Source organism: Trichomycterus rosablanca, chromosome 25 (genome assembly GCF_030014385.1).
Source record: "Trichomycterus rosablanca isolate fTriRos1 chromosome 25, fTriRos1.hap1, whole genome shotgun sequence".
Lineage (NCBI taxonomy): Eukaryota > Metazoa > Chordata > Actinopteri > Siluriformes > Trichomycteridae > Trichomycterus > Trichomycterus rosablanca.
The window spans coordinates 12,268,550-12,287,555 of NC_086012.1; the positions used below are offsets into that span (position 1 = coordinate 12,268,550).

Below are 19,006 nucleotides of genomic sequence, written 5' to 3' on the forward strand. Positions count from 1 at the left end.
ATGTTGCAGTCATGCAGTTTAATTTAAGCTGACAAATGTTTTATAGAAGCACTTTGTAGTTCTACAATTACTGACTGTTGTCCATCTGTTTCTCTGCATGCTTTCACGCTGTTCTTCAATGGTCAGGACTCCCACAGGACCACTACAGAGCTGTTATCATTTAGGTGGTGGATGATTCTCAGCACTGCAGTGATACTGACATGGTGGTGGTGTGTTAGTGTGTGTTGTGCTGGTACGAGTGGATCAGACACCGCAGTGTCCACTCACTGTCCACTCTATCAGACACTCTTACCTAGATGTAAAGTCAGAGACGATCGCTCATCTATTGCTGCTGTTTGAGTTGGTCATCTTCTAGACCTTCATCAGTGGTCACAGGGCGCTGTTGGCTGGATATTTTTGCTTGGTGGACTATTCTCAGTCCAGCACAACTCATACAAGCACAACACACACTAACACACCACCACCATGTCAGTGTCACTGCAGTACTGAGAATGACCCACCACCCAAATAATACCTGCTCTGTGTTGGTCCTGTGGGAGTTTTGACCTTTGAAAAAAAGCATGAAAGGAGGGTAACAAAGCATGTAGAGAAACAGATGGACTACAGTCAGTAATTGTAGAACTGCAAAGTGCTGCTATATGGTAAGTGGAGCTGATAAAATACTTTAATACTTTTGTAATACTCGTATAACTATATAACATTCGGACCCAGTATATTTTAGGACGAATAAGAATCGACCCTATTTTTATTTATTTTGGATGACAAGTCCGTCTTTCAATCATTTTATCACAGAAGCCGAATGTCAATCATTTCTGAATGAATGAAGTATTTAAGAGTATTAAAGACTGTCATGACCTGCATAGATGATATAATATGTATATTTTTGACTTTTACCTATATGTAATAGGTTGGTGGAAGCTGTTGACTTTCCAAGCCATCAAAAGCCTACGTCATCATCAGGCTAAGTAAGGCGACTTCCAATGTGTCGAGAGAGTCCGCTGTGTCTACGTCATAGTCTGCTTTTGCCCAGTGCTCCGTGACACAACTGTGCCAAATGCGTCACCTGACACCTGAAACACCTAAGGCACTTGAAACATGCAGCTGGGCTACATACAGTACAGGTAGGGTGTGTGAGTTTAGTCATTTAGAAGACGCTTTGGTAGGTAGTCCAATGCCGCCCTTAGAGAGCTCGTTTATATAAAATATGTTGTTGATATCTGAGTGTTATATGAACTGAACAACTTGATGGAGAGTTAAAGGGTCAGTGTGTTCTGTTGCTCTGCATAGTGTTTCCTTGTGCTAATACACTGGTTTTAGACCATGAAGGACATTTTAATGAGGTGATAAGTTTAGCTGAGAACAGTGTGTTGGGCAGTGCCACCACTGCAGTGACGCAATTAGTTGAACCACAGGTTGGAAATAAAACTTCATTAGCTGTGCTACAGGAGTGTGACTGGCAGTGGACTAGCAGACATTATCTCTGCATATATACATCGATCAGCCATAACATTAAAACCACACTCACTATCCATTTTATCAGCTCCACTTACCACATTACGCACTTTGTAGTTCTACAATTACTGACTGTAGTCCATCTATTTCTCTACATACTTTTTTTAGCCTGCTTTCACCCTGCTTTTCAATGGTCAGGACCCCCACAGAGCAGGTATTATTTAGGTGGTGGATCGTTCTCAGCACTGCAGTGACACTGACATGGTGGTGGTGTGTTAGTGTGTGTTGTGCTGGTATGAGTGGATCAGACACAGCAGCGCTGATGGAGTTTTTTTAAACACCTCACTGTCACTGCTGGACTGAGAATAGTCCACCAACCAAAAATATCCAGCCAACGGCGCCGCGTGTGGGCAGGGAAGCGTCCTGTGACCACTGACGAAGGTCTAGAAGATGACCGACTCAAACGGCAGCAATAGATGAGCGATCGTCTCTGACTTTACATCTACAAGGTGGACCAACTAGGTAGGAGTGTCTAATAGAGTGGACAGTGAGTGGACACGGTATTTAAAAACTCCAGCAGCGCTGCTGTGTCTTATCTACTCATAACTGATAACTGATCAAATGGACAAGTGTAGAAACAAGGAGGTGGCTGATCGGTGTATATATACGCGATAATAACGCATTAACGCAATCTCAATTTAACGTGATTTAAAAAAATAGTGCCGTTAACGCAAATTCTATTTGGCCCTGCGAGTCATCGGTAGTTCATGTTGAGACTTGACCGTGCACCAACGTCGGACTTGCCACCGTTTGTTTCATTTGCGGTTTGTTAACATAATGTAACCGAGCATTGTAGTGATGCACTTGCTTAATAAAGAAATAAATACACGGTATATTCACAAATTGTCGGGAGCAGAACACTTTATTACTTCTTCTGTTACGGTACCGAATAGCAAACAGCTAGAGTCATACCGTTAGCCAAGCATGCTATTCCCTGCACTATGGAAGCCCCAAAGGGTCAAAACACACTCACAATGTTTGCTGATGGAGAAATTTTAACCTACAATCTGACATTTATACGAAGTCAAGGGTCTCTGCTGGATAGTATTACTGCCTAGTATGTGTTCACCATTTTAATTGTAACATTTCACTTAAAAATCCTTGTTTTCTATAACATTTACACAGATTTTTAAAAAATGCGATTAATCGCGATTAAAATGTATAATCGTTTGACAGCCCTAATATATATATATATATATGTGTGTGTGTGTGTGTGTATATATGTGTGTGTATATATATATATATATATATATATATACAGTGTATCACAAAAGTGAGTACACCCCTCACATTTCTGCAAATATTTCATTATATCTTTTCATGGGACAACACTATAGACATGAAACTTGGATATAACTTAGAGTAGTCAGTGTACAACTTGTATAGCAGTGTAGATTTACTGTCTTCTGAAAATAACTCAACACACAGCCATTAATGTCTAAATATCTGGCAACATAAGTGAGTACACCCCACAGTGAACATGTCCAAATTGTGCCCAAATGTGTCGTTGTCCCTCCCTGGTGTCATGTGTCAAGGTCCCAGGTGTAAATGGGGAGCAGGGCTGTTAAATTTGGTGTTTTGGGTACAATTCTCTCATACTGGCCACTGGATATTCAACATGGCACCTCATGGCAAAGAACTCTCTGAGGATGTGAGAAATAGAATTGTTGCTCTCCACAAAGATGGCCTGGGCTATAAGAAGATTGCTAACACCCTGAAACTGAGCTACAGCATGGTGGCCAAGGTCATACAGCGGTTTTCCAGGACAGGTTCCACTCGGAACAGGCCTCGCCAGGGTCGACCAAAGAAGTTGAGTCCACGTGTTCGGCGTCATATCCAGAGGTTGGCTTTAAAAAATAGGCACATGAGTGCTGCCAGCATTGCTGCAGAGGTTGAAGACGTGGGAGGTCAGCCTGTCAGTGCTCAGACCATACACCGCACACTGCATCAACTCGGTCTGCATGGTCGTCATCCCAGAAGGAAGCTGACGCACAAGAAAGCCAGCAAACAGTTTGCTGAAGACAAGCAGTCCAAGAACATGGATTACGGGAATGCCCTGTGGTCTGACGAGACCAAGATAAACTTGTTTGGCTCAGATGGTGTCCAGCATGTGTGGCGGCGCCCTGGTGAGAAGTACCAAGACAACTGTATCTTGCCTACAGTCAAGCATGGTGGTGGTAGCATCACGGTCTTGGGCTGCATGAGTGTTGCTGGCACTGGGGAGCTGCAGTTCATTGAGGGAAACATGAATTCCAACATGTACTGTGACATTCTGAAACAGAGCATGATCCCCTCCCTTCGAAAACTGGGCCTCATGGCAGTTTTCCAACAGGATAACGACCCCAAACACAACCTCCAAGATGACAACTGCCTTGCTGAGGAAGCTGAAGGTAAAGGTGATGGACCAAACCCAATTGAGCACCTGTGGCGCATCCTCAAGTGGAAGGTGGAGTAGTTCAAGGTGTCTAACATCCACCAGCTCCGTGATGTCATCATGGAGGAGTGGAAGAGGATTCCAGTAGCAACCTGTGCAGCTCTGGTGAATTCCATGCCCAGGAGGGTTAAGGCAGTGCTGGATAATAATGGTGGTCACACAAAATATTGACACTTTGGGCACAATTTGGACATGTTCACTGTGGGGTGTACTCACTAATGTTGCAGCTATTTAGACATTAATGGCTGTGTGTTGAGTTATTTTCAGAAGACAGTAAATCTACACTGCTATACAAGTTGTACACTGACTACTCTAAGTTATATCCAAGTTTCATGTCTATAGTGTTGTCCCATGAAAAGATATAATGAAATATTTGCAGAAATGTGAGGGGTGTACTCACTTTTGTGATACACTGTATATATATATATATATATATATATATATATATATATATATGTGTGTGTGTGTGTATATATATATATAATATATAACTCAGCTGTGCTATCTACCAGAAATAAGAGATGGGACTTCATATTAGTTATGGACTAAAAAAATAAACCTTTTAAAACAACAAGGTCTGCAGTAATCAAATTGAAGTATTTTAATACACATCAAGAACAGTTGACAACTGATGTTTCAGCAAACAGTTTCTCCACAAGGGGGCGCTATAAGTGGTGTATTTTTTCCCGATGGCACTGGTACTTCACATCAATCACTCTTGTGTGTTTGCTGGTTCATAGTTTGGTACATGGGTACCTACATTTTGGGGCTTCTCAACGATTGTTGCCATGAACCAAATAAAGAGAAATACTCATATACCAGAAACATGATCTTCCAGCATTAGAGCTTCAAGTATAAATAGCCTTTGGAGTGGGTGTGTATGGTGGTGCTGCGAAGAAGTCTGCCTGGTTATGAAGGGGTTACCTTGGCTATTTTGGGGCCCTGTAGACCCTCTCCATGCTCTTGCTACTATAAGTATTGTATACAGTTGGGTCAGTGACCTTGAGAGATCTCATACCGATTAAGGTTCTGGGTTTGATCCTGGCTTGTCCATGAGGGTTTTCTCACTCTTCCTAAAAGCATGCACCAACAGGTACTAGTGTATGTACGCTACTAGTGATCAGAGTGATCAGAAGGTTGCCGGTTCAAACCCCTTCACTCCTGTGCAAGGCGTCTAATGCTCAACCATCGAGTGCTTTTATTGTATTCAGCCACAGTTATAAAAGCATCTGTGGTAGATTAGTGGCACACATTTGGGTGGGTTTCTGTTGACTAGATGGCATCCGACCACCTGTTACCCTGACCAGGATTGATCAGCTACTATCAGAACTTTATTGTTTGTTTTTTCCACTGAGAAAACACACACTTCATGGTTTTTGCAACCACATTGATTCTTTGGAGTCGAGTCCATGCATGATACAGACACAAGTATGCAATTGGCCCGTTCTTATCATAATTGGTTTAGATGTAAAACCTACTTAACTCATCCCAAACAATGTAACCAGGGGCGTGTACCCAGGTCCCTAGGTTTAAGCTCTACCCTGCCACCCTACTGTCTTCAGGCATCTACACAGACATGATTGGCTATATTGTGTTTGTTGCCAAGCGCTTGTAAGTGCGCTTTGTGTGCCTGGCCTGGCATAAAAACTGTCTAATCAGGTAATCACCTAAAAATAATGTGCAGCCAAAAAATGTTTCCAACTGGCTAAAACATGCATAAGATGGATTGGCTACTCTTCATTTCCCTTGATAAGAAGGTGATGAATTAGTGCCCTGTTGAAGGAGGTGTTCCAGCCTTGCGCCCACTGCTCTGGTCCGAACCTTTAAAGCTCTACTGCTTTTTTACAAAGCCCTTTTGCTGTTACAGATAAGCTAAGTGACAGTTCTTCTTTAAGACCAGCTGCCAACATGAACATTAAGTGTCCAACCACAAGGTGGCAGTAGACAATAGACAGTCTTAACACACGATTTGAACAGAGTGAGACTTGGCTATTGACCAGACGAGGGAAAATGTGCTTCTTTGTGTCTGCCTTGTCAGACTCACAGCTCTCCTCCCAGAGACAAAGTGCATCAGTGATACAGCCTGCTCGAAAAAAGGTCAGCTTCAACATCGAACCATGACTGACTGAAGATATTCAGTAAAACTGGTGCAGCCGAACAACATGTCCCGCTCCTAATCTGCCTGATCTGAAAAATCACTCTCTTCCTTTTTTAGTTCGAGCTAAATTCCAGATCCTCATTCCTTATTCCTGCATCTGCGCCCTGCATCGAGACCCGTACATAAAATTTCGATTTTGCAGCACAAGCTGTATTCAGAATCTGTTTTGTTCTTCTCGGGGGAGTTCAATGGCGCTCGGAGCTGCTAATGTATCTGGGAAACTCAATTTATCCGAGATCAATCTGGGACCTATTTCGGCTTCTCAAGGCACTTAACACTAGAAATGTTTTATTCATTTATTCATTTTTACTAGCCGCTTTATCCTGTTCAGGCGCCACCTAGAAACACCGGGCGATTGTGGAAATACAGTGGATTTAGAAAATATTAAGTCCCTTGACTTATTGCACACTTATCTTCCTTGTGGATTTGATTTTCAAAACTGAAAACCTCTTATACACACGAGTATTCCGACCCTATATTTAATACTTTGTAGAAGCCCCTTTGGCAGCACTTAAACTGAAAAGATGTGTGCACCGGGTTTTGGGCACTTTATCCCATTTTTATTGCAGATGTTCTCAAGCTCTATCAGTTTAAATGGACTGTCATTTTCACACATCATTACTGATGTTTCATTAGGTCACTGATATTAGGGATATGCGGTGTTGTATTGACTGTATGCTTTGGGTCATTGTTATGTTAAAAGGTGAACTCTTGTCCTAGTGTAAGTTTACAAACACATGTTTTAGTATCTTTCTGAATTTATCTTCTCACTTATCAGTCTGTTTGTGCCTGCCACTGAGACGAACCCATATAGGGTGATGCTGCCACCACCATGTTTCACTGTATGGATGGAATAAGTCAAGTGATGTGCAGTGCTTGTTTTTTTACCAGGCTTAGTGCTTGATGGGACAAGGGTAGCTTAGCAGCTGAGGTACTGAACTAGTAATCTAACTTGTAAATTAATCCTTAATTTCCTTTGGGATTAATAAAGTATCCATCCATCCATCCATACCATCTAATCTGAAGGTTGGATGTTTGTCCAACAGGTTCTGCCATCTCTGCACAGGACCTTCAGTTTTACAATAGTAGATTTTCTGTATCTATCTTGATAAACAACCAGGTCTTTTGTATGTTTTTCTAGCTTTGCAACCAATGTTTTGCCACGGTCCACTTAAAATTGTTTTAATTAAAGCATGGTTCACATAAATGAATCTTTTCAGATGCCGTCTGTCTTTCCATAGGGCAGGGCAACACTACAGCCTGCAGCTACAACCTCATTTCTCAGATGTTGTACTTATTAGTTCTAGTAGAATGAGCAGGTCTGTTTGCACATGCAAATCAGTCCCTGTTTTATAAGTCAATAATGTAGAAATTGAAGCAGTTCCAATCTGAAAAAAAAAGGTTTCATTTGCTGTCTCGTTTTCATCCTATTGCCCAGATGCTGCCCGAATGCTGCCAGATGTTATATTTTGCACCAGCCCCTGCTGCTTCTATGAAGAGTCGTATACAGTAGACATAGCTCGATCCTAATTGGAATTGTGGTTTTACTTCAAACCTTCATTGTGGATGACGGGGAAGAGGTGCTGTAACACAATCTTACATCCAGAACCGCAGGAGCTAAAACAGGAACCGGAGCAACTGGCATGATTTCAGCTTGTCAAAGCCGATCAGCGCTTTCTTTAATCGTATAACAGCCACTCGAGTCTGCATTTTGATCAATTCTCTACAAACCCATGTTGCATAGGCTTGCTTACACAGACCCGGTGCCCCTATACGGTTTCAGTTCAGCTCCAGACTGACTCATCCAGCTGAGCTAATTATACGGTCTTCAACAGCAACTAGATATTAAAGACTTATGTGTGATTAGTGACTTAACTAAAATGTAAAAAAAAAAGGAGCTCCTGGAGCAGCACTAATAATTTTATCTTGTGTCCTTTAGAAGAGCAGCAGAATAGAATCTTGGTGCACCATGTTAAATCTATAAAGATTTATTTTTTATCCAAATTTAAGTATTTGTTATTTCCACATTTACATTACAAAATAGTCAGCTATAGCTTAAATAAAAAAAGTATACATTCATTTATATCATATACTAATTCTAGGATAAAAAAAATTGTTATTAAAAACTATTAGCACCAATGTGAGTATTGGAATAAATTTTTTTTTTATTTTATTATTTTTATTTTTTTTAATATAGGCTATACGTAGCTTCACAAAACACATGTAGGCAAAATTGCAGAAGACACTGAGTGAAACCAAGTATTTACTACTTTTAATTTGTTACTTAATATAATTGTGGTTCATATATCCACCTCAGATTTGCCCAAATATGCTGCAAATAAAAACTACAAATGTTGGTTTGATAATCAGCAAGTGTAAAGTTTATTGAACCATTCAATTTGCCCTTTTCCACTTTGGGCACTCTGGTAAAATAATGCTAGCCCACTACTGCAGAGATCCTATCAGCCGGTCAGGCATCTACACCATACATCATTGACTATGTCTACAAGGGAAGGAGTGGCCAAACAGGTGCACGTATCAGTGCACTCTCAGTGCCGGTTTCAAGCCTGGATGAAAATAAGGAGGGTTGTGTTTTAGTACAATAAGTCACGTTAAGCTTTGTGCACTGCCACACTCCATAGGAAATAACTGCACAGCCAGCGCAAAAGTGGTTTTGTCATTTCTCATGTGAATGCGCCAAGATCAAGCATCTTCACGATTAAGAAGCGTAAGGAAACAAAAAGTAAAGGTAAGGAGCAGGTTTTATTGTATTTAACTGTTTTTCAATTGTGCTTCAGTGTTTATATATTATACTTTAATATTATATTAAACTGATATTTTTCTCAACTCGCATTTTACAACTCGCATTTTACATTTTTAACTACAGTTTCTGTTGTTTTACCCCGAGGTCCTTCTGATGGAAACCTGTTTACCTGCCCGAGGTTAAGGAATGAAGTCGAGACTGCCGTGCCAACAATGCTGCTCCTGCCGGATGTGATGGGGGCTGGCGTGTTTGCACCAAGAATGTCAAGAACTCCCTACGGACTATATTACAGACTGGACTGAATAATAACTCTATTATTATTTATTTATTTATTATTGCTAGTTATAACTTTTAGTTCATTTTAATTCTGTGTTTGCATGATTTGTGTAAATATTATTTATTTAAAGTATCCTCCAGACCACCCAAGAAGGATGGGCCCTGCTGAGGCTGGTTCCTCTCAAGGTTTCTTCCTGTAATTTTAAGGGAGTTTTTTTCTTGCCACTGTCGCCCTCGGCTTGCTCAACAGGGGTTTTTGTATCTGTTGGTCCTGGATTTTGTAAAGTTGCTTTGAGACAATGTCTGTTCTGTTATTTTCAGTGTATAGGTGTCCAAAACAACCCCATTATTTTATATAAGCCTAAAATATATGCAGTTCCATGGAACCATGGAGCACAGTAACAGGTTTCCCATTCATCCAACGCCACTCCCAGAACCAATTGACGTGGAGTTTCAAGATACCACTGTAAATAAAAGTGGACAAACTATGTATTCTGTTCAGTCACAGAAAGAGACTGTAGCAGAAATAGTTGAAAACCATTGACATTTTAAGACACTGTAGTCCTCACCATGGACTCAAGTTCACCACGGTGCATCTGTCTTATGTTTATTTAATGTGGACCACCTGCTGGTCAGCTAAATAGCCCTGTGTTACGCTCTAGGTACAGATGGTGGAACAAAGAAGCAGGGTTTTAGGTTTTGTTGGCATGTTTAGATATTTTGAATGAAGAACGAGTCAGGAATGATCTAAGAGGACTGATGGTTCCCTGAGGCTCTGGTGAAGCTCAGTCTCTTTATTGTGGATGCTGCTGCTGCTGGAGAGCGAGCGCTCGTGGTCACGTGATTGAGTAGAGGGGGCGGAGCGTGGAGGTAATGGAGCAATGATTGGCAATACAGGTCTGTTGAAGAGGAGTCGATTCTTTCGGTTCGTTGGCATTAAAGTTCACTGTTTCGATTAGCAGAGGGTTGTTGTAGTCTGTTGATTAACTTTGTACATTTAACTGTATTACATTTGTATTATTATATTATTTATAATGTATATATGTAACACTACACACTAGTGAAATGAATACATACTAAAAAAGAATGAGGTCATAATGCCTAAAACAATTTACAGTTAATGAATCATGGCAGGTCTTTCTTTTTTTTTTTTGTCACTGAATGCTTGGAACGTGTCTTTGTCCATAAATGTACATATGAAACATATATTAATTATGATTATCGATTTGATTTTGTCAAAACGTATATAGTCATTGAAGTTTATTCCTCTGTAATTTTTCCCCTTTTTGGCTAATCCCGTATTTAAGAAGCTTTACAATGCATCTAGTCCGCACACACTGTTTGCAATAGAGTTTTCTTTCCGCTGGATGCCCTACCTGACACAAACAACCTTACTTATTTTATCCGGGCTTGTGACCAGCACTGGGAGCATGTTGACGAGTGCACCTCACAATGGTATCTCCCCTCAGACTGTTTTAAGGGGATCCAGGGTTTGAATCTGACATAAATGCAATATGAATCAGGGCCGGCGCTAGGGTGGGGCTGGGGGGGTTTATGCCCCCCCTCCCAGATTTTCTCACTGGCCCACCCCCAAGTGCAACGCAAGCAAAGGCTATTTTTTTTAATTATCTCTAAACCTGTAACAGGGCGAGCGGCTACCGCTACCATGAGAATTAGATAGTGTTTGGTTATTATTTTAAGTAGTGTTCACTTTTAGTCTTAGTAACGCCGTGTGTGCGCAGGTTATATCAGCATTACAACATGTTTAATAAACCGCTGTTTTGAGTAGTGCAGTGTGGTATGCGGACTAGATGCATTGTAAAGCTTCTTAAATATGGGATTAGCCAAAATGGAAAAAATTACAGGGAAATAAACGGACGAGACACAATGAGTATTTCGAACAAAATCAAATTAAAGATTAGTAAAATTAGTAGTAAGATTAGTGCTTTAAAATTAATTTAAATAATTTAACATTATTTAATAACTAAGAATTTACCATTAATAATTTAATAATGATTTAATAATAATTAAATAATTTTAAATTATTAAAATGAGTAATTAGTCAAATTAGTAGCTTCTTATTTATGCCAGACCTGTTTTTAAAGGGCTTTTAATTTTACATTTGCTTTCTTTATTTTAACTGTACAGTAAAGCAAAACTACACAAATGATCTCATTTATATTTACACAGTTTAATACAGATTTATTTATTTATTACATTTTCATTTACATTTTCAGCATTTAGCAGACACTTTTATCCAAAGCGACTTACAGTATTGTGACACTTTACAATCTAAGCAATTGAGGGTTAAGGGCCTTGCTCAAGGGCCCAACAGTGGCAACCTATATACAGACAGGAGGAACTGTTCAAAAAGTCTTTTTAATGACTTAAATGTTACACCGATCTACAGATTGTCTGATTTATGTATTTATGTTTATGGTGTCTTAAAAACGGCTCATTACACAGAGAGCAGTGGCGTAACTACAGGGGGTGCGGGGGTGGGTTGGTGCACTGGGGCCCATGGCGGGTGGGGGGGGGAACTCAACCACCCACCTCACTGTCCCCTATATATGTCACTATATATACAGTGTATCACAAAAGTGAGTACACCCCTCACATTTCTGCAAATATTTCATTATATCTTTTTATAGGACAACACTATAGACATGAAACTTGGATATAATTTAGAGTAGTCAGTGTACAACTTGTATAGCAGTGTAGATTTACTGTCTTCTGAAAATAACTCAACACACAGCCATTAATGTCTAAATAGCTGGCAACATAAGTGAGTACACCCCACAGTGAGCATGTCCAAATTGTGCCCAAATGTGTCGTTGTCCCTCCCTGGTGTCATGTGTCAAGGTCCCAGGTGTGAATGGGGAGCAGGGCTGTTATATTTGGTGTTTTGGGTACAATTCTCTCATACTGGCCACTGGATATTCAACATGGCACCTCATGGCAAAGAACCCTCTGAGGATGTGAGAAATAGAATTGTTGCTCTCCACAAAGATGGCCTGGGCTATAAGAAGATTGCTAACACCCTGAAACTGAGCTACAGCATGGTGGCCAAGGTCATACAGCGGTTTTCCAGGACAGGTTCCACTCGGAACAGGCTTCGCCAGGGTCGACCAAAGAAGTTGAGTCCACGTGTTCGGCGTCATATCCAGAGGTTGGCTTTAAAAAATAGACACATGAGTGCTGCCAGCATTGCTGCAGAGGTTGAAGACGTGGGAGGTCAGCCTGTCAGTGCTCAGACCATACACCGCACACTGCATCAACTCGGTCTGCATGGTCGTCATCCCAGAAGGAAGCTGACGCACAAGAAAGCACGCAAACAGTTTGTTGAAAACAAGCAGTCCAAGAACATGGATTACTGGAATGCCCTGTGGTCTGACGAGGCCAAGATAAACTTGTTTGGCTCAGATGGTGTCCAGCATGTGTGGCGAGAAGTACCAAGACAACTGTATCTTGCCTACAGTCAAGCATGGTGGTGGTAGCATCATGGTCTTGGGTTGCATGAGTGTTGCTGGCACTGGGGAGCTGCAGTTCATTGAGGGAAACATGAATTTCAACATGTACTGTGACATTCTGAAACAGAGCATGATCCCCTCCCTTCGAAAACTGGGCCTCATGGCAGTTTTCCAACAGGATAACGACCCCAAACACAACCTCCAAGATGACAACTGCCTTGCTGAGGAAGCTGAAGGTAAAGGTGATGGACCCAATTGAGCACCTGTGGCGCATCCTCAAGTGGAAGGTGAAGGAGTTCAAGGTGTCTAACATCCACCAGCTCCGTGATGTCATCATGGAGGAGTGGAAGAGGATTCCAGTAGCAACCTGTGCAGCTCTGGTGAATTCCATGCCCAGGAGGGTTAAGGCAGTGCTGGATAATAATGGTGGTCACACAAAATATTGACACTTTGGGCACAATTTGGACATGTTCACTGTGGGGTGTACTCACTTACTGTATGTTGCCAGCTATTTAGACATTAATGGCTGTGTGTTGAGTTATTTTCAGAAGACAGTAAATCTACACTGCTATACAAGTTGTACACTGACTAAGTTATATCCAAGTTTCATGTCTATAGTGTTGTTCCATGAAAAGATATAATAAAATATTTGCAGAAATGTGAGGGGTATGCTCACTTTTGTGATACACTGTATATGTCACCAGGGGGCCCAACATTGTTTTTGCACTGGGGCCTATGAGCTCCTAGTTACGCCACCGACAGAGAGTCGACTCCCTCCCCATAAAAGAGTCGACTCCTCCTCGAGCGAGCACTGATAGGATGGGAGGGAGGGCTGCGTGAGGCATTTAGCAGACACTTTTATCCACAGCGACTTACGGTATTGTGACAGTATACAATCTAAGCAATTGAGGGTTAAGGGCCTTGCTCAAGGGCCCAACAGTGGCAACCTGGCAGTGGTAAGGCTTGAACCGGCAACCTTCTGATTCCCAGATGAGTTCCTTAACCACTGGGCTACAACTGCCCTTGGATGCAGTGGCGTAACTAGGAGCTCATGGGCCCCAGTGCAAAACACTCTGCCATGGGCCCCAGTGCACCTGCCCCCCTGTAGTTACGCCCCTGCTAGGATGTCATTCACTGGGGCCCATGAGCTCCTAGTTACGCCACCGACAGAGTCGACTCCCTCCCAAAAAAAGAGTCGACTCCTCCTCGAGAGAGCACTGATAGGATGGGAGGGAGGGCTGCGTGAGGAGAGAGCGGCCGTTTTTCCTCCCAGTATCGATGACATCAACCAGCACCTCTTCACCTCCTCTCTCTACCCAACTGGATGGTAAATATGGAGGCGCCGAGATAACGGTGTCGGGAGAGGCGTGAAGAGGTTCGGTTTAGAGTCCAGAAGGGGTTTAGCTTTAGTCTCTCACGGGGCGGCTGGATACGCGGAGCGGAATTAGCGTTCAGACGGTGAAAGACGCTCGAGCTGAGACGCTGAGACGCTCGCGCTCGGGGGAGATGCAGCGCACGTGAATCTGTCCCAACGCCGTACACACAGACAACAAAAGGTAAACAGTATTTCTGCTTTATTATGGAACTATTGCATTGGATATGTATGTAGATTCATTGTTAGATTGGTTTGCACACAGACGCGTTGGAAATTAGGTTTATTATAGGAGCAATAACACCCCGCGCTTGTTTTATGTCATGCACGAGCGTCGTCTCGAGACTCTAATGCATTGTTTTTCTTTATTTACTTTATTTCTGCTTGATATTGTTCTTTGTATGTGTTGTGCATTGCTGGATGCTCTTGCTGTCAGTTAAATTCGGTGCTTTTGCCACCCAGCAGCGACCGTAGCAGCGGACCAGCGCTGCTGTCTCATTGTTCGTTTATAATCCACTGGAGAGCTTCATTCATCTCTCATCTCACGGCCTATTGTTCCAATTTTACCTCATTTTAGACCCCATTAACTTCTGCTCCAGGCTTGCTTCACACTGTGCAATTTGGATTTACATGCTGAAAATAAAAAAGTGGATGGATTTGAATAGCTGTAAGATCTTAAATGCATAAATGCCAGTGCCAGGGCCAATTTGAAACCCAAATGCAGTCGTGTTTGGTAAAAGTGGTCTCATGTCTATTCAGAAACTCGTCTGAGTTCATGGGGGACCTAGGGACTGTAACTTTCAGAACTGTAAATAAGGAACACCCTGGGTTGGCGGAAGGCATAGGGGGGGGGGGGGGGGGGGCAGTGGCATAATTACAGGAGGGGGGGGGGGCAGGTGCACTGGGGCCCATGTCAGATGGGGGCCCCTCCACGACATGAACTCAACCACCCATCTCACTGCCCCCCCATTGGCTGCAGGTATTATGCAGGTATTATGGCAAGCCAAATTATTATTATTATTATTATTATTATTATTAATAATAATAAAATTTATTGTTTTTTATCCCAAATCTACCAGGCCTACTACTACTATTAATAATAATAATAATAATAATAATAATAATAACTATAATAATATAGTTATTATTATATATCCTAGTTATGCCACTGGTGGGGGGTGGGTCGGCGGATGTGTACCTGAGCGGGAGCGGGGGGGGGGGGGGGGGGGGCGGGGGATGTTGCACCTATAAAAAAATATAACAGGTCTTACACCGTCATAGGAACATTATCAAAATGTTTTATTTAGGCTGTTTAACATCTATTATTGTCATTCTTTATAATAATAAATCAGAACCATTTTAATTTTAGGCAAAACAACATAAAGAACATCATGTAACATTTTTTCTCAATAGTGCAAACAACATTTTTACATAATCCATCTTCACACTGACATGCAGCCCCGGGTCTAGACTTTGTTGCTTAGGTGGGCAGTGAGAAAATCTGGGGCAATGCCCACCCCCTGGCCCTGCTTTTTGCTTTTTGCCCTAAGCCGGATTCGAACCTAGGGCGGAAAAATACGCGCGATGCGCTCTGCCCACTGCGCTACTCAAACAACACGGCAATGAGCAGGTTGTTATGCTGATATACCTGCGCACACACGGCGTTACTACGACTAAAAGTGAACACTACTTAAAATAATAACCAAACGCTTTCTTCTGTTTCATACATATCGGCCTGTCTCAGTCTAATCTGCAGCGTTTCTCTCCCATTGATAAAAATACGGAACAGAGCGCGTCTTGTATCAGTTCAATACGGAACGCGACGTTTAGTTTCCAAATAAGGAACGATTCCGTATTTTTCGGGTGAGTGGACACGGTATTTAAAAACTCCAGCAGCGCTGCTGTGTCTGATCCACTCATACCAGCACAACACACACTGACACACCACCCTGAGAATGATCCACCACCTAAATAATACCTGCTCTGTGGTGGTCCTGTGGGGGTCCTGACCATTGAAGAACAGGGTGAATATGCAGGTATATAAGACCTTGTCTGTAAAGTATTTTTGTTTCATAATTTAACATCCACAGGTATGTAATTGTCAGACGTATCCCATTTCCCAGTAATATATGTACAAGAATGCTCTTTCTAAAGTAATTACACATTTATGCAAATGACTACGTTTAAATGTCTTACATTTAAGCATTTACCAGCGCTATCCTTTAAATGTTAAACGGCTAGATGTGCACGCCGTCTCTGATGTCGAGCTTGCACAGGCAGTCAGGCGCTCTGCAAGTCAATGAGTTCAAATGTCAAATTAATTATTCCGGAATTGCCCATTTGTGTAACTACTCTAAGCTAGCTACACATTAAAACGTCTTCAGACGATGTTAAATGACTTTATTGTTTACAAGTAATGTGGTGTGTTAATACAGATGCTAAAATATAGTATTGTCACAACTGTTCTGTTGTTTGCTGGTACACTAGAGGGGCAAAAAATATTCAGGCACATGAACATGAGCTTTTTGGACTCACCATTGCCGTTAAAAGGCATTTGTATCTAGAAAAGCCTTATTTGTTTGTTTGTTTATTAGGATTTTGACATCATGTTTTACACTTTGGTTACATTCATGACAGGAACGGTAGTTACTCATCTGTAAGGCAGGAAGGTCCTGTGAGCCCAACCCAAAAATGTGTGGCAGCACTGCTCAATTGGCGCCACGGTAAAACACGCTAGCACACCAGAGCTGGGATTTCGAATACATCATATCGAATCTCAGCTCTGCCATCCGGCGGTTGGGCGGCTATATGAACAACATTGCTGTTGTTCATCCAGGTAGGGAGCCGGATAGGGACCTCATAACTGATCCAATTACGACCTCTGCTGGGTGATTGATGGTGTCTGTACAGAGTAGAGGAATAATTGGGTGGGACTCTCCGTGCACAAGGCTGATTGGCATGAGAATTGCAGTTGGGTACTGCTCACGTGTTAGAGGTGACGTGAGTCAGTTCGCTCTCCTCAGTCAGGTTTGGGGGTTAGCACCAGTACAGAGGAAGCATAACGCAATCGGGTAAAAATCGGACGCACTAAAAATGGGGAGAAAATGCATTAAAAAAGGCATGCGTGGCTAGAAAAACCTTCAATGAACTATTAAGTAATAATTAAGTCAAAAATTAAGTCAATTAGGTCAAACGACAAGCTAACACCAGTGCCCAAACTAACAAATGCTGTTTTAGAATAGAATAGAATCTTTAGTGTATAGTGACAAGATTCTATTCTATTCTAACAGCATTTTTTAGATCGGGCACTGGCGTTGCACACAAACGCCTGACCAGATGGCCAAAAATGTTTATGTGGACACATAAACATGAGCTTGTTGGACATATTATTCCAAATCCATTGACAGTAATATGGCATTGAAAGGCATGTGTGGCTAGAAAAGCCTTAAATGAACTGTTAAGTACCTATTAAGTCAAACAACAAGCCAGGACTTTTCGTCCAACATTCGTGCCCAACCTAAAAATACTGTTTTATAATAGAATAAAATTGAATCTTAAGTGTATGGTGACAAAAAATATTCTATTCTATTCTAAAACAGCATTTTTTAGGTCGGACTAGATGGCCAAAAATGTTTATGCGAACACATAAACATGAGCTTGTTGGACATATTATTCCAAAACCATTGACAGTAATATAGAGTTGGCTATAGAAAAGCCATAAATTAGCTGTTAAAGTACCTATTAAGTCAACAATTAAGTCAATTAAGTCAAACGACAAGCTAACACCCGTGCCCAACCTAAAAATGCTGTTGTAGAATAGAATAGAATCTTCAGTGTTTAGTGACAATAAAGAACCTCTATTATTCTATTCTAAAACAGCATTTTTTAGGTTGGGCACGGGTGTTGGACACAAACGCCTGACTAGTGGACACATAAACATGAGCTTGTTGGACATATTATTCCAAAACCATTGACAGTAATATGTCATTAAAAGGCACGTGTGGCTAGAAAAGCCCTAAATTAACTGTTAAGTACCTATTAAGTCAAACAACAAGCCAGGACTTTTCGTCTAACCAGTGCCCAACCTAAAAATGCTGTTTTAGAATAGAATAGAATCTTTAGTGTTTAGTGATAATAAAGAACCTCTATTATTCTATTTTAAAACAGCATTTTTTAGGTTGGGCACGGGTGTTGGACACAAACGCCTGACTAGTGGACACATAAACATGAGCTTGTTGGACATATTATTCCAAAACCATTGACAGTAATATAAAGTTGGCATTAAAAGGCATTTGTGGCTAGAAAAGCCTTAAATTAGTTATTAAGTATCTATTAAGTTAAGTAAATCAAACAACAAGCCACCACCAGTGCCCATCCTAAAAAATGCTGTTTTAGAATAGAATAGATAGAATAGAATTTTTAGTGTATAGTGACAATAAAGCTTCTATTCTATTCAATCCTATTTTAAAACAGCATTTGTTTGGCTGGGTATTGGTTGGACGCAAAGGACTGGCTTGTCTTCAAATCTTCCACTAGTGGTCAGTCCAACCAGTGGCCAACCTAAAAGGCTGTTTTAAAATTTGTAGAATAAATTTTTTAGTGTAGAGTGACAATAAAGATTCTAAATCTATTCTAAAACAGCATTTTTAGGTCGGGCACTGGTGTTGGACGCAAACGCCTGGCTAGATGGTTAAGAATGTTTATGTGGACACACTAGAAAAGCCTCAAATAAACTATTAAGTACTAATTAAGTCAGACGACAAGCTAACACCAGTGCCCAACCTAAATAGTGCTGTTTTAAAATAGAATAAAATATAATCTTTAGTGTATAGTGACAATAAAGATTCTATTCTATTTTATTCTATTCTAAAACTGCATTTTTTTGTTTGGGTATTGGTTGGTCTTCCAATCTTCCACTAGTGGTCAGTGGGGTTGAGGTCAGGCCATTCTGAAACATAAAGGAACCTTTCCTAAACTTTTTGCAACAAGGTTATAAGCATATGATCTGTTTTATATCAAC

At 41.3% G+C, this 19,006-nt stretch overlaps 1 protein-coding gene across 1 annotated transcript in view; it reads left to right on the plus strand.

The window, feature by feature from the left end:
- The first annotated feature begins 13,902 nt into the window (after positions 1–13,902).
- The window catches only part of LOC134302555 (receptor-type tyrosine-protein phosphatase S-like), a 152,417-nt gene continuing 147,313 nt past the window's right edge, over positions 13,903–19,006 (plus strand). Inside the window, exon 1 of the mRNA XM_062987691.1 lies at positions 13,903–14,170. The gene's annotated coding sequence lies outside the window, so the exon portion shown is untranslated. The remainder of the gene's footprint in view (positions 14,171–19,006) is intronic.